This window comes from Coturnix japonica, chromosome Z (genome assembly GCF_054131305.1).
Source record: "Coturnix japonica strain WE chromosome Z, WE-NBRP24, whole genome shotgun sequence".
Lineage (NCBI taxonomy): Eukaryota > Metazoa > Chordata > Aves > Galliformes > Phasianidae > Coturnix > Coturnix japonica.
The window spans coordinates 32,051,642-32,067,292 of NC_140702.1; the positions used below are offsets into that span (position 1 = coordinate 32,051,642).

General features: G+C 42.7%; 1 protein-coding gene across 27 annotated transcripts in view; it reads left to right on the forward strand.

Moving 5' to 3' along the window:
* Window positions 1–2,854: 2,854 nt before the first annotated feature.
* ZNF462 (zinc finger protein 462) overlaps window positions 2,855–15,651 on the forward strand; it is a 92,290-nt gene continuing 79,493 nt past the window's right edge. For 14 of the 27 annotated variants that reach the window (XM_085528670.1, XM_085528665.1, XM_015849605.3 and 11 more), the window contains exon 1: window positions 5,963–6,154. The gene's annotated coding sequence lies outside the window, so the exon portion shown is untranslated. Of the gene's footprint in view, window positions 3,015–3,328; window positions 3,400–5,302; window positions 5,537–5,962; window positions 6,155–6,279; window positions 6,413–6,536; window positions 6,670–7,293; window positions 7,547–8,838; window positions 9,013–14,234; window positions 14,434–15,651 lie in introns of those variants that run through there. The other 13 variants (XM_085528667.1, XM_085528680.1, XM_085528671.1 and 10 more) reach the window with 10 other exon arrangements.

Sequence of the window (15,651 nt, forward strand, 5' to 3'; positions counted from 1 at the left end):
ATGGAATAAAAATTATTTGACTGGCACTTGAGAGCTGAAGTTTTGCATATTTTGAAGTGTTAGAAAGAGAGATCAAGAGATGCAGGTGTTGTGTTTAGATATTAAATAAATAAACAAATAAGGAAAAAGAAAAATCTGACATTTTTCAAGCACATGCAAGTAGGAATAGCTTTATGCTGAACTGCATACCACCAATAAGACATGTAGGGAGTGCACTGAAAAATGACCAGTAAACATAGCCAGAGACCATTTATAGCTGATGGACAAATTCAAAACTATTTCACAAATCTTTCAGCCTCCGTCTCTTCTGAAGACAAAAACTGTTAATTTCCTGAAGTTTTCCAACAGCAAGTGCAATGTAATGTTGGGATATAATGTAGCAATAGAAATCACTGGGCAGTTGTCATCCGGAAGGTCAGATGTGGTAAGGTGACTGCAGTTTCAATCTCATTGACTCCACCTAAAATCATGCAGAAGTTGAATGAAATACAGTTGTGTCTCTGGATGGACCAAATTTCATAAAATTTAATCTGCAATTATAGCAAAGAATATTTTGAGTCTGCAGATTCCAAAAAGCCAAGTGATATTACTTTACCTTCATGGTTTTTGTTGTTGCTGTTTTTCTTTTGTGTGTGTGTGTTTTTAAGTGAGAAATAAAATAGATCAGAATAACCTTTAGGTTCTTAGAAAAGTTTTATCATTTATAATAACACGATACTTACATTATCATGTAATTATGGGGAAAAAAATATTTTCTGCATATCAGTGCGTTGCCTGTTGTCTGATGGTGTCCAGAACACAATTCTGATTGACTACATTTTATTCTTGTTCTGCTAGATCAAGTTGATCATTTCAAAGAGAACATGCAGCACCAAATTACTTACTAAACATCTGGGACCATTTGTGATTCATGTCTCAGTTGCTAAGGATGTGCTTTGTTTGGTCCCACACCTTAACAATTTTTATTTTGCTAACTCCAGTGGGAATTTGACTGGCCTCTAAACACAAGGATTTCTGCTGCCTGCACTCTTTAGACATGCTCTGTGGCTGGAGATGTGATGTTCTGTAGTACCCAACAAATTCACCTGGATGTTAACTGTAGATATCCAGCACCATAAGCCCATTGCTTTTGGCTCCTGCCTAAATCAAAAGATTTTGAAGCAAGACTGGTTCTCCTTGTAAAGCAACTTACTGGCACTTTGTCCTGGTGTAGAAGCTGACAGTAGACACACACACACACACACACACACAAAAAAAAAAAAAAAAAAAAAAAAAAAAAAAGTGCCCGTGAATTTACACCTGGCAACTGAATATTCTGTTTTCTCACAGGAGCAAATATTTTTGCCATTGCAGCTTACACACATGCTAGATAATATAGTGATTTCCAAAATCCACTGAAAGAAGTTCTCACCAGCACACTTCTCTGAATTTTTCTGCCAACATAAATGTCTATCTTTACACCATTTTCTGAGTTGGCCCTGCAGATAACAAAGTGATCTTATAATGGGCAGCTTGCACTTGGAGATTTCAGTCTGAGATCTGACAAAAGCAAAATGCTTCAAATTTTATTAAAAGGCTGAAAGTTTTAGGTTTTAATAGAAGAGTCTTCAGATGGGTACATGGTGGCTTGGATTTGGATTATTTGGCTGTAAACCCCCTCAAATTCACTGTCCTCTGAAAGGCTGCTGGCTAAAAGAAAATTCTCCGAGTAGTTATCTCTTGTCTTTCATAGATTGGAGAAGGATTTCTCTGCTTCCAACCATTTCTCCTCGAAGTTCTTCACAATAAGGAAACCCTTAGAGGTTAAAGAAGTAAGTGAGTTGCCAAGCTAAAGGTCAGAACAGCACATTTCTAATCTTCTTAGATAGGAGAGCAAAATTCTCTCAATAGCTGCAGAACATAATATTCTAGAGAGAGTGATATTCAGTTCTCCAGTGAGCTGATACAATGCTCACTTCTTGCATAAGGACTGCCTTGCTCTGGTAGGGTAAAATAGCCATGAAGAAGTGAAGAATAAATAGGAAGTTCACTCAAACTTGTTGCAGGAAAAGGAAGAAAATCTTCCAAATCTGGGGAGAAAGAAAACAGCCACTTTCAGTTCTGAGAGGACATGAACAACAGTGCCTCACTGTTGATTATGTATAAAGAAGTGTCCTTTCAGAGTCTTATTTTCCACATTGCTTTCCCAACGTCTCCTGCTCACTGAGGCTGTGTTCACTGTCCATGCTAAATGTACCACTTCCCCACCCTGAGGAACTAATTAGAGCTTATGGATAAATGTGCTTCACTAAAAGCAAAACAAAACAAAACAAAACAAAAAATGACAAAAATAAAAAGGACAGCAGAAAGGCATCATCTGGAGGTCTGCTTGCCACTGCCAGCAGCCTTTCTGCTGCAGGGCAGCCCCCATAGGCTTCCATTGCTGCGGAACTGAGATGTCAGTGCCATCGTGAGCTCTTGGAATGACCTGGCCCGGCGATGAAGCACTTGGACTCAGGTCAGTCAGATTTCCTGGATAGGCATGTGCAGTCCAAGAGGCTGGAAACCGCTTTCTCCCCTCCTTTCCCTGACCACACGGTAGAACATCATCTACCAGCTCCAGGTCGGGGGAGGCCAGGGGGACTTCATTGCTTTGTACTACTGTTGTTTCCCAGAACATGTCTTCCTGCGTCCTCAGCCAACACGGCACTGGGACATCAAGGCGGTCAGAGGCCGACATCCTCTCTCACCGCCCCCCCCACCTCCCGCCCCGCCAAGAGCTCCGTCCCAGCTTTCCCACCGCCTCCCTCAGCGGGAGCCACTGCTGCCTTTGTCCTCACCCCGGTGTCCCCCAGCCCCGCACGCCGGCACTGGCAGAGAGGAGAACCGTCCGCACGCCCTCGAGAGGGACTTTTGCTTCGCAAAGGCCATCAGGGCACCGGGGCGAGCCGGGGGTCTGCCCTGCAGCTCAGCCTCCGTCCGGCGAGGGTCCCGAATCCCCGTACTTGCCCTCCCCACCGTTCCAAGACCCGGCGGTCAGTAGCCCGCAAAACCCAAAAGTCCTTGGGAGCGGGGGGCTTCCCCGCTCTTTCCTCTTTGATTTTGGTGGGCTCTGCCAGCCTAAACGTGTCCACCTCGGGCAGCGCTCGGAGCGCGGGGAGGGGGGAGGTAGAAAGTCGGTGGGAGGAAGTTATGGACCAGCAGACCCCTAGGGAGGAGCCCCCCGCCCCCTACTCCCCGTCGCTGCCCTCCGGCGCCGGGGTTCCTCTGGCCGCCGTGGCCTCCTCCCCAGCTCTCTCCCGCGTGGGTGGCCCCGGGTGGGCGCCCCGGCACCCTCGCTGCCCGCCGGGCACGGAGCTCCCCGCGGGACCGGCGCAGCGGGGGACCGGCCGCCGCCAAAGGACGGGGGGAGAGCGCAGGGTATCGTTTCCAAGCTACCTCCGCGAAAATACATTTATTTATTCATTTATTATTATTTTATTTTATTATTCTTTGTTTTATCTTTACCTTATTTCATTTTATCCCCTTCTATTTTACATTTTTTTTTCTTTCTTTCTTTAATTTTCTCCCAAGGTTTGATGCCCACTGTTCCCAAAGAACCCTCATTTTGAAATCAGACTGTTGTTTCCCTGGAGGGTGGCTGGTCAGAAGTCAGGTGTTTGGGGGTTTGTGGTTGTGGGGTTATTTCCTTTTTTTTTTTTTTCTTTTTCCTTTCCTTTTTTTCTTTCCCTCTTTTTTTTTTTTTTCTTTTTCTTTTTTCTTTTTGTTTTTAATTTAAAACGTAATGCTGGGAGACAAAGAGGTAAATTATCTGCCTCGGCGTTGATGGTACGTCAAAGATTGCAAAGCCCAGGCGCTTTCTTCCTGCGAAGACGATGATTTATAGAAAATTGCAGGCAGAACACATGCACATTCTGGCAGCCGTAAAGACAGTCCCTCCCTTTTCCTTAATGTTCTTTTATCAGCTTCTTAGGAGGTGTCCGCTCCATTTGTCTGCATGAAACCAGTAGTCTTACTAGGAATCTCCAGTTCTGATGTTTTTTCCCCTTTTCCTTAAGAAGGATTCTCTAAATCCAACAGTGCTCCTTCTGCCCAGATATTATCCTTCCTCCCATTTCTCACAGCACTTGTTTGGGGTGAGGGGGGAGCGGTGGGGGAGAGGAAAGAGGAGAGGAGGGGAGGAGGGAGAAGATCTTTCTCGTGTTTAGTGATTAACTTGCACGGCTCAAAGAAAGAGAAGGTTTAGTGGGAGAGATCCTGCTTGTGTGCTTTGTGCTCACGGCAGTCTTGTGGATGGAAAGATCGGAGAGACCATGAGTTTAATGTTTGACTAGTACCTGGGCGACCGATTTTTTGTTATTTTATTTTATTGCTATCGTTAGCTTTTCTGCATTTGGTCTTCAGCAGAGCTGGGAGAGTTCAGACAATGAAGTTCTAACATGCCTGACCTCTCACAGAGCCAGTAAAATCTGGACTCCTTTAAGAAGATCATCTCGGCTTCACCACTCTCATAAAACTTCCTCGGAGCAGGGGAGGGATCTCCCCCTCCATCTGAACCGGAGCTCTGTGGTTCTAGTCTCTCTTCCACCCATGCAAATTGCAGTGCTTGAGGGCTCGAGAAATCCCAGTGATGTTCCAATACCAGCCATGCCCTTGCGCTCAAATTGATTTTGCCTCACTCCCGTGCATTGATTTTCTGAGTCTGCACATAACTCCTAATCCCCCCACCCCTCCACCCCCCTCCGTGCTAGGCATAACCCTAGAAAGAATCTGACCTGGTGTGGTGGAGCTTGGAGGGCTGGGGGGGAGGGGGGTCGCGCAAAAGAAGGAGCTAAGCACAATGCTTAATAGAACGAAGCTAAATATAAATGCAGACTACGGCAGCTTTGTCTTTGCTGGCTTGCCTTCATCACCAAGATACCTTCCTTTGTGAGCCTTGATCGTTTCTTTCCTCTGCTTTAAATAATCTGTCACAAAAGAGCAGACAACTAGGTGTTGGAAGGCACGAAAGTTATTTTAAGTGGGATTATTTATTTTATTTTGCAGCCAGAAACGTCTCACCAATGTAGGAAGTGATTTTGGTGCTCGGTAGTACAAGCTCTCTTTTCTCCTAAATGCTTGTGAGAAATAAAAAACCTGGAGATGACTGTCTTTATTTCCGGGAGTAGACTTCAAAATACGTGCCAGAAATGGACAATTCGAGTCTCCTTTCTCCACATCAAATGCGAGCTGGAAGGGGGATTAAAAACCAACCACGTGGTAGATCTGGTTTTATACTTTGCAACCTCCAGCTCCATTTATGTTCTTTACCCTGCTCAGGGAAGATTAGTCTCTAGATGGATGTGTCTGAGGGATCACCTCAGGGGCAGATCTGCATGCAGAAACCGGTTTTTGCCATGGCTGGAAGAAAGCTATGACCCAGCAGAGCACTCCATCCCAGCGGCTCCCCCAGCATCGCAGGAGCTGCTGAGCGCTCCTGGGCAGGAAGCTTTGTGAAGGCAACAGCTTGGAAGGGGAAGCTCTTCAGATCTTTCCCCCTCCTTCTCCTCCCTGGCCCGTGAGTGATTCAGTGTCCCAAACCTTAACTTTTTGTTACCACCTTCCTCCTCTTAATCTCCTTCATCTTCAACACCGCCTCCTCTATCACTACCATCTTCTCCTCCATCTGTCTGCCTCCTGGATCTCTTGTTTGCTTGCTCTCCCCCCCCCCCTCCTCTTCCACCTCCCTCCTCTTTCTTCTTGCCTTTTCCTCCTCTCTTCTCGTTTCTTTCTCCTTTTCCTCCTCTTCCCCTACACGTTGTTGTTGTTGTTAGAAAGGATTCTTGCACCCCCTGGTGCTCTTGCGTTTTGTGTGGTAGGAGAGGAGATTGTCTTCTTTCTCTCTCTCCCTCTGGTTGCTCATTATTCAGAGAGAGACACAGAGGGTGAGTGAGAGAGAGAGAGAGAGACGGATATCTCAGGTCATCTGCAGCTGCAGCAAACCAGTGAAGGAGAGAGAGAGAGGGAGAGAGAGGGGGGGAAAGCAGGGAAAGATGGCGATCCTCCATTGCTGAGACCTGGCAAGGAGCACATGAGACTCACAAAACAACTTCCACAACAATAACAAGAAGAAGAGCTAGGCAGAGAGGAAGAGGAGAGGAGACAGCAGCAAGAGCAGCAGTGCCGGGACGCTCCTGTAAGTTTCCGCAATTAAAACCCATCTCCGGTTTGGCATTGGAGAGATCATCTCTCATGTGTGTATCTATATACCTCTTTTTGTTTGGTCTTCTCCCTCTTTCTTTCTCTCCACCACCTTCCTCTGAAACCCATTCATTCGGCCAACGGAGGAAGGAGGAGGAAAGAAAGGAAGAAAAAAAAAAGAGGAGAGGGAGCGAGAGAGCGGGGTGTTTTGTTTGAGAGAAGTCTCTTGCATGGAGGAGGAGAAGAGGAGGAGGTGCTGGTGGTGGTGGTGGTGGTGGTGGTGGGAGGAGGAGGAAGGCGGTTAATTAATTTTTTGTTGTTGCATTAAAGGGGGGGTATGGGGAGATAAGTGAGATATCAGGCGAGCTTTCGGGGCGGGGGGGTGCCTGTGTGGATATGTGTGTGTGTGTGTGCGAGGTCTGGATGGTGCTGTGCGTGTGGACTTGGATCAGAGACGGGAGAGACACGGAGGAGAGAAAAGCTCCGTGCTGGCACGACCCAGGCAATCGGGTGACCTCTTTCTTCCTTTCTTTCTTTCTCTCCCTCTCTCCCCCTCTCCCTTTCCCCGTCCCCTCGCTGCCCCCGTCTCGCCGCTGGTCCCTCACCGGCGGTGCTGCCCCCGCCGCCACGCTCCTGGAGTTGGGATGCGGGGGTCCCCGGCGGCTCGGGGCTGGGGGGCTTCTGTGCCCGCAGGAGGCTGCTCGCAGTAGGACAGCGTTCGGCTGGAGAGCAGGAGCCATTACACACGCTTCTGCTCTCCTTTGAGAGAAAGAGAGCGAGAAGGGAAGAAAGGAATGGGAAGGAGCCCACTTCTTCTCCCTCACTTCTCCGATGTCCCTACCTTTAAACCAGGCAAGGGAGAAGGAGCTTTCTCCCCTGACCCTTTCTCCACCACCCGGAGCAGCTTTCTCCCTATCTCTCCCCCTCTTTCCCTTTCTTTATCTCCCTGTCCTCCATTTGCAAGCTGTCTGCTTTGGTTCCAGTCCAGGCTCCACAACACAAAGCTTCTCCTCGCTCTCGCTCACATGCACACACACAGTCCACAGGCTCTTTATGTCTTCTGGAGTAACCTTCTTCTTCCCCCCCCCCCCCTCCTCCGTCCTCCTGGCTTTGTGGTTTCTATTCTCCACACAGAGAGATCCTCCTGGAGCTTCATGTGGTTGTGATCTGATAGGATTCCTCCCCCCCTCACATCCCTCTTTTGGGGGAGAAAAGGGAAAAGTTTCATCCGTTTTTCTGGTGTTTGGAAGGAGAAAGACCTTCAAGTTTGAGTGCTTTCTGCAGCTGCTTTTGTGTGTGTGTCTGTGGGGGTCTGTTTGTCTCATGAAGCTGCTTGCATGTCTAAGAGGAAGTGACTAGTTTGGCAGAGAGCTGTGATCTGAGTCAGGTAAGCCATGTCATGTTCTCTAGCTCCACCAGAAAATGGAGGAGAGAGAGAGAGTAGACAAAGCTGAGATGGGAACTGCTCCTAACATCGTGGATGCCTCTCCATGTTTTGAAGCTTTACTGGCACAAGCTGGCTTAATCATGATTTTTTCCCCTAGGGTTTCTTCAATTTTTTCAATGTACAACATTGTGATGGGTCTTCTCTTTGACTTCATACTATCAGGAAATGAGGATTGGAGGAAATTGTTCAGATTCTCCTTCACACAGAGAAACACATCCTTAGGCTTTTTTGCTCTTACGCTATCATGTGGAGGTCACCTTTCTAGACATTTTTCTTTGGTTAAAGACCACAGAATTTAGGAGATTGATCAGTTGGCCAAAGAAATCATGTATTTGTGCATATATTTATAGATCTTTTAAAGCATTTGGAGGTAAGTGCACACAGCTTGAGGCTGCTCAGGTTCTTCCAGAGAATGTCATGAAATGTCATTTTTTTTTCTAGGTGATGCTGTTGATGCCTGATTTATGGGATTTTTAACTTCTGATTTTCAAGAGAATTCCTTCTTTTGGATGTATTTTAAGTTAAGATGGAATATTTCTCTCCACTCACTAGGTTGCATTAAAATGATATTGGCAAGCTTTTAGTAGGTTCCTCAGAGCATCATAAAATACATGATTTCTCTTGGAAAATATGAAACAGTTTTCACAGCTGTCTTTTTTGGTGTCTCAAAATCCACTTCCCCCCCCCCAACTCCTCTCCAAAAAAAAAAAACAAAAAACAAAAAAAAATTATGGCAGCATTTTTGTTACGGTTTTAATGTAATTATGGAAACCTAAGATCTTTAAAGAGAGATAGCAATTGAAAAGGAATTTGTCTGATTTTCTTAAGCCACCTCTTTAACTGAAATCATTTTGGGTAGTCTCAGACCAGGCCTTACTCTCTTCCCACCAGCCTCAGTTTGCACAACAGTTGTACAGTAGATACAGCTGCACATAAAATTCAAAGTATGATGCTGAAATGCATGAGGGTGATAGCAGGATGAAGTGTGTTGAATTTGAAGGCACAGCTCCATAGAAAGCTACTGTTCATATGTAGACTGCCCTGATGCATTTAAGAAGGAATTTGTATCATGTAGGAGGTACAAATGACAGAACAAGAAATTGGTGAATCTGAATCAAGGCACACCCCAACAGGGGCATCAAGAATAGAAAGATTTGATAATTGTTATGACTAGAGTTGGAGTTGGGATGCATCTTCAGCGAGGTTAAAATCAATTATTTTTTTTTTTTCAGTGGAATAAATTCCTCAGTATGTAATTCAATACATCTGGAAAATATATTGCATTATTGGCTTCATGTTGTGTTACTTCTGGTAGCTGATATGTCACTCAAAGTACTGAGACACTGTGATTGTCACCATCTTTCTGAAATACTTTCAGAAGTGGGCTGTGGAACACATTATTTCAGGTATGCTGCATCTTTATATTTCAACAGAGTAAGGAGTTGGATCAACTATTTAATTTATTTTTTTTTTTCTCTTTGAGGTGATGTCCATTGAAGTATTTCACAGTTTATACACAGGTCTAAATCAGCAGCCACCAAAGACGATGAGAAAGTCCTCACTGACCTCTGGTGGTCTGGTCAGGTCCTAAGTATCCATGTCCTCTGTTAGGTTTCCTTAGGTATCTGATTGTGTTACATAGTTCAAAACTGTGAGATCCCTCTATCTTGAGAGGTCCTTCCATTGTTTGCCTTCAGACACATGTGGCAATACAAGAGCAAGTTCGTGATTTAAGTTGGGCATCTTGATGGCAAGGCATCTCGGCTCTCTCCTGAAGCGGCAGGCACCCTACAGGAAGCCAAACGTCACTGCAACCATTTATGTTGGAGAGTGGCATTACTTCTGTGGGAGTTTTCTTTATAATGAGACTGAAATGTTGTTAGGAGTATAACTTCTTTTCTTTTCTTTTTTTTTTTTTTTTTTTTTTTTTAAATGATGGTCCTTGTTGCAGTCTTCCAAGACTGAAATTCACCTTGCTTTTAGAAGACCAACTGAGTGACTTCTATTTTTCAAGACCAAATTAATATATAAGAAGTAGCTCAAGAAAAATAATGTTAATTCATGAGATAGTGATGACTAGCATGTGTCTTGTCATAAGGCACACATCTTCTTCATTCAGTTAGTGGCATTCAGTTGCTTTTGATTTATGAGCAACAAGCAACCAAGATCTTGTCTATGGTGCAGGCTTAAACAGAAACTGCATTCTTGGGTTGTTCTTAAGTATGTAGACCCGCTTTTCTTAATTGCTTTTCTTAACCCCATTAGACATAACCTAAGGACTGCTGCTTTAAAAATATTTAAACAACAAATCAGTTTCCTTATACATTTTTATTAGGTTGATAATGAACTACATTCAGGATAAACTTAAAATATGCTTCTTTCTTTTTCTTTTTTCTTCCAATTTTCATTCCAAAAAGTATTCCAAATATTATTGTGTTTAAACACACTTTTAGTTTCCTTCTTGTATATGTTCAGATATGAATGCACAGCTGGACAGTGGAAATGAAAAGTAGAGCAACTGCAGACACAAGTGGGGGGAAAAAAAAGTTGGTCAATTTAATCCAGCAAAGTTTATAACCATTTTTGGAGTATTGTGATTGACTTTTATGAAGATGTGAGTAATTGAAAAGATAGTTGATAAGTATTGAAGGAGAGCTATGTTCAACATAGATGTCTGGACATCTGGCAGATGTTACTCTGGGCCCCAAGGAATGGACAAGTTTAATTTTAGCCTCAGAAAGGAAATGGGAAGAACTAAAGTCTTATAATAGTAAGAGTTACAGTTTAAGGAAGGTTACTTCAAAAAAAGCCCAAAGCTGCCTCTTGAAATTTGGAACTCCCAGAAACAAATGTGAAAGATTTTTTTTTTTTTTTTTCCTATGAATGTCCTGATAATTCCAAATAACATGTGGAGGTGCAGTATAAACTGAGATTGCTCCAATTTGCTGTAACACTTTCTCTGCATGCTGTTGTGGATAATTACTTAAATTGAGCAAAAGAACATTGCTTTGTAGTAGGAAATTGCAGAAAAGGAACTTCTATCCATGAAATTAGAGAAAAGATATGTAGTATTCATTAATTAACATTGCCCTGTTATGAAGTTATCACTAACCAAACCTAGTGACAAAAGTCTTAGAAAGATAATTACCCAAAAACACCCAGAGAGATATTGAAATGAGTGACTGGAAGAAGCATGCTGGTAGAGGAAAGAAGTGCTTTTCTGACAGATCAGGGAAGGTAGTCCATGGAGACCTGTATCTGACTCTTTTCAGTTATTATACTTCTTCATATTTTGCTGAGTTTTCTGTGAACTGTAGTAGAAAACCATATCTATCTATCTATCTATCTATCTATCTATCTATCTATCTATCTATCATCTATCTATATGTATGTGTGTATATATATTCATATTTGTGGATATTTCCCTATTTTGAAATGAAATCATGTTTTCTGTGAACTTGTTTCAGTTGAAAAAAGCCATCTTCTACTATCAAGACTATGATGTCCTTAAAACTTAAAGGATATATACGATCAAACATGCATTTCTAATTGGTAAAATATCTTAACTTCATCAACATAAATGCTTACTGTCTTTTCCAATAGTAGATTCTTTCCAGAGTAGTTACTAATCGAGCAGTCCACCTGAAAGAATTTCTTTAATGGAAATCCTTCAGGTAGCAGCAAAATATAACATGAACCAATAGGGTGTGATCAGCAGTCACTGGAATAGGAATTGAGGAGGACAGCCACCTTCCTCTACAGAGAGTGAGCAAGTAAATTTGAGGGGAGAGAGGACAACAGTAAGAATCAATGTGGCTTATATGTCTCCTAAACTGTGGATACTTAAGTTCCCCAGGGAGAGCAACTCAAAATTTTTAGTGAAAGAAGTGCTGGAGAAGGTGGTGTTGGTGCAAGTCTTCAGCTGCTGGCAGAGACACAGTTAACATTGTAAACGGTTGAACTTCAGCATGGCACTTCTCCAAATGAGTTGACTGTTGAAAATAAAATGTTCCAGAAGAACTGGGAGAACAGGAAAGAAGTTAAAATAGCATGGCTCGTATGCCAGTGCTGAAAGAAGAAAAGAGGGGAGGAAGGGAGATAGCTCAACTTATGATGATTATCTTGTTGGCTGTAGTGAGAAGGCTTTAGCAGAAGATTCCAAACGAGGGGACCAGATTTAATACAATCTTAATTAATGTCCTGAGTTTTGGAAGTATTTTTCTACTTTCAGATTGTGTTTGGGAAGTTGAAAATACAGGTAAATAAAATATCACATGAGGTAGTTTTGAGTTCTGTTCCTATTTTTCTTTCTTTATTTCCTTCTTTTTTCCCATTTTGGAAACATTACAAAGATCTAAAGTGTGCCATTCATCTTTTGAGTTTCATAGAGCTGTACTGTACGTTGCACTACAAACACAACTCTGGAGGGATTTGAAAGAGGGATTTTGAGATGGGGTAAGAGGAATCTTTATTTCTGGTGGTTCTTAAAGATGTGGGCTTACATTCAATATCTGTTCTTTATCCTTAGTTATCTTCTGCTCTTCAGCAGTTGCATGTTGTTGTACAGTTGCTTTGTTCGGTTTGAGTCAGTCTCTGTTACTGTTCTCATCTTAAAATATCCTTGCTTAATCAATGTTTAAAGGAGCTTCCCTCCACCATTTGTTATGATTGCTTTGTAGTATTTTTTGAGACACAGTCATTATCAGAACATCAGTCCTAGACTGAATAGTGATGCTGCACCTTTTATTTCTGCTTCATCTTCGCCTCTTTGTTTTTGGCTTAGTTTTTTTGATGTAATTAAGGGCCTCCATAGTTGCTGTCTACAGTGCTTCTTTGGCTGTGGCTTGAAATGGTTTTCTGGGTAGAAGATGGTAAAGATTTCCTCAAGAAAATGATGTTTGGTGATTTAAAGAAGATGGAAATGAGACATCCCAGGATGTGCTGATGTGCTGTCATTGTTCTTGAGTGGAGTCAAATACAGTCTTTTTAAGAATACATGTTTAATAATGTCAGCATAGAGCTGTAGGCACAGCGTCAATGTCATGAGTGATTAGGAAGGACTTACTGAGAGCTTATCAGGGCAGCAATCATTGCAAGGCCACTATTTTGAGGACAAATAATTCTGAGAAAGCTCTGGATTCACCGGACTACTGTTAGTTTTCAGTGGTTAAACTCAAGAATGTAATTGAAGTGCATAGCTTGTTTTTTCATGGTGGATGGTATAACAGTCTAATTGGGAATGGGCAGAAAATTGTGGTATTATTTTACATCTAGCTTCTTCTCTCCCAAAGATGTTGTATGCCTGTGTTTCGCCTTCTTCCAATGCCAAGAAAATGTAATTAACAACTTGCTTCTCAGTTACATAATGGGTGGTCAGCAGCACTAGACAGTGTATTTGTGGTGGCGCTTTTTTACAGGTACAATCTCTATGCTGACCTGAAGATTAAGAAGTAGGATGTTCAGCACTGGCACTGTTGCTATTAAAAAAGCTCTGGAAAGGGGCCTGAGAACCCCAGCTTCTGCTGTGGTGGAGGAAGTTAGGCCTTCAAAGGATACAAGGATTAGAGTGTCAGGAAAAGTAAATGGTAGCATCAGCACAAGTAGAAAATAGGCATAGCTATTCAGCAAACAGAAAAGTAGGCTAAGGCATGCCATAATTATGTGTAGTGGAAACTTGCTGCTAATAGAGCAATTGCGTGGGGTAGAGAGGCAAGAGAATGATTTTTCAACACAAAACAAAGCAGACATTGCAGAGAATGATATAGGAAGACTGAGGATTCAGTGTGCTCGTGATAATGTGAAAGAGAAGACTTTGTTTTGAAAGATGCTAAAAATGGAATCTTCTGATGTACATGTGGTCACTGTTTCCGTGGCCTTGTAGGACAATAGGGGCTTCTTTGCACTGCCCGAATGAGCAAACTCTTCCTTCTCACTTTCAGCTCTTAAGGTTCAAACAGTGCTGCTTCAGGGTGGTACTACCAGTTAAGGAAAGAAAGCATCACAGGATATTCCTTTTGGGAAGAAGATGGGTCATACTGGGTTGGTCTGTTGTAATGCAAATATTTCAAAATAAGACAGCTACTTATCACAAGAACCAGGCAAACACATAGCTCCCACACACTGTCCCTAGATCTCTCAATGCTGGCTAGGAAAAGAGAATAATGGGAGAATCTGACACCTAGAACCTGTGCTCCAGCAGCTCCTATTTGGAGTTTTCACCCACCTTACAAACAAACAGAGTAGCAAACGACTACATGTGCAGGAAAATTAGGGTTCAACATGAGTTTGATGTGCAGGGCATTGCATTTACTTTCTTAACAAACTTGATAGTCGTTTGACTTGCTGAAGACTTCAGAGTCTCCCAGGAAAAGGGATCATTACTAAAGCATTTATTGTAGTCCAAATGCCAGAATTCAGATGTCTTCTGATACTAAAAAGTATTTTTTTTCTTCTCTGTTTCCCTTTTGTTGATCTTAAATGACAGCTCAGATAATTCCATAATTCTCAGCTCAAATTGGGCACAACTTTTAGCAGGACTGGTGGAGGTATCTTGCTTGTATCATTGGTAGTTAACCAACAACTCCTCTCTTCCCCTCTTCCCTTGTTCCCCCTCCCTTGGACTTAACAGGGATATTTGAAATTAAGACCTTGGTAATGGATTCTGCTGATACGCTGAAACAAAACCATATGTAGATAAGAAAAGGCTCCTTTTGGGAGTGGTTATGGTATGAGATTGGAGCAGATCTGCAAACACATGGAAAAGGCAATTGGAGATACTTCCATTTTGCTTCTGTGTCACTGCTCTCATTCTGACCATCTTTTCTTAGGTATGTTGCTGCTTATGGTGAGTATGGAAGAAGAGATTAATTATATATATATATATATACAGTATCCACTTAGTTAAGTTGCTAATACACTAGAGTCTGAGAAGGAAATGGACATAAAAAGTTAACACAGTTTCTTCTGTGTTGTATGAAAAATAGTGTTATCAGAAACATAAATAAATGTCAACATGAGCAAATTGGAAATGATTTATCTTTTTATTTGATTGGAAGCTCTGATCATGCATTTAAGTTTTTCCCTTCCTTGTCTGCATCTGGGTAGCTTTAGCTGCAGGATACAGGACTTGCAGCTCTGGTAGGCCATGAAACTGTGCTTCAGTCATGCCCAGCTAAATAACTTGACAAGTGTAAAAATGTTAACAAATGGCTGATGGAACACTGAGAGCCGCCAGACAGCTCTCGGCCCCATTAATTAGCTTCCTGACTGTAGAATTGTCTCTGTCCTCTCATATGGCCGTAGCTTGCAAGCCTTACAAGAAAGGGTTTGGGTTCCTGGCCAGAAGTGCATCCTTAAAGTTGAATTCATGTAACTTGAAGTCAGTCTGGACTGGTTCTTTTTGGTCTAAATGACCTTTTATCTTCAGTGGGGGAGGGCAGTGGGGAGAAAGCATATCAGCTTTCAACTATGTCAGGTCGTATAGAGGTCAAGTTCTCTTGTCTGTGATCGAGCATACGGTGTAAAACAGCCCTGTGCACGATAGCACCAGGAGAGGAGGAACTTATCAGGCCTTCAAGAGTAAATATGACTGAAGGCCAATGTGTGAATCAGCATATATGATGGCTCTCTGCTTTGGGATTGCAGGATTCATATTTGTAACTCTTCGGCGGTGCTGGCCAATGGTGTATTTCCACTGTTAGGCTGAGGAGAAGCAGTTGTTTCTCAAGAGCATGCAGGTTTCTCCTGCCATGTTATCCACACCCGTGTAAGACTGTATGAAATCCTTGGCTCCAAGGGCATAACTGTGTTACTCACTGGAGCTGCTGAAAAAAAATGAGTCAATACATTTGGGTCTCCCAGCTCTGTGAACAAATGAGTAAACCTGAATTATATTTAAATGATCAGATTACAAAGGTGATAACATACTACAATGAATTTTCCATTCCAACATCCACTCCACAAATACACTGCTCTCTTTCTGTGGTGGAGGAACTTCTGTGTGTTATGCTCCTGAAGGAACCAGATAAAAACAAACAAACAAACAA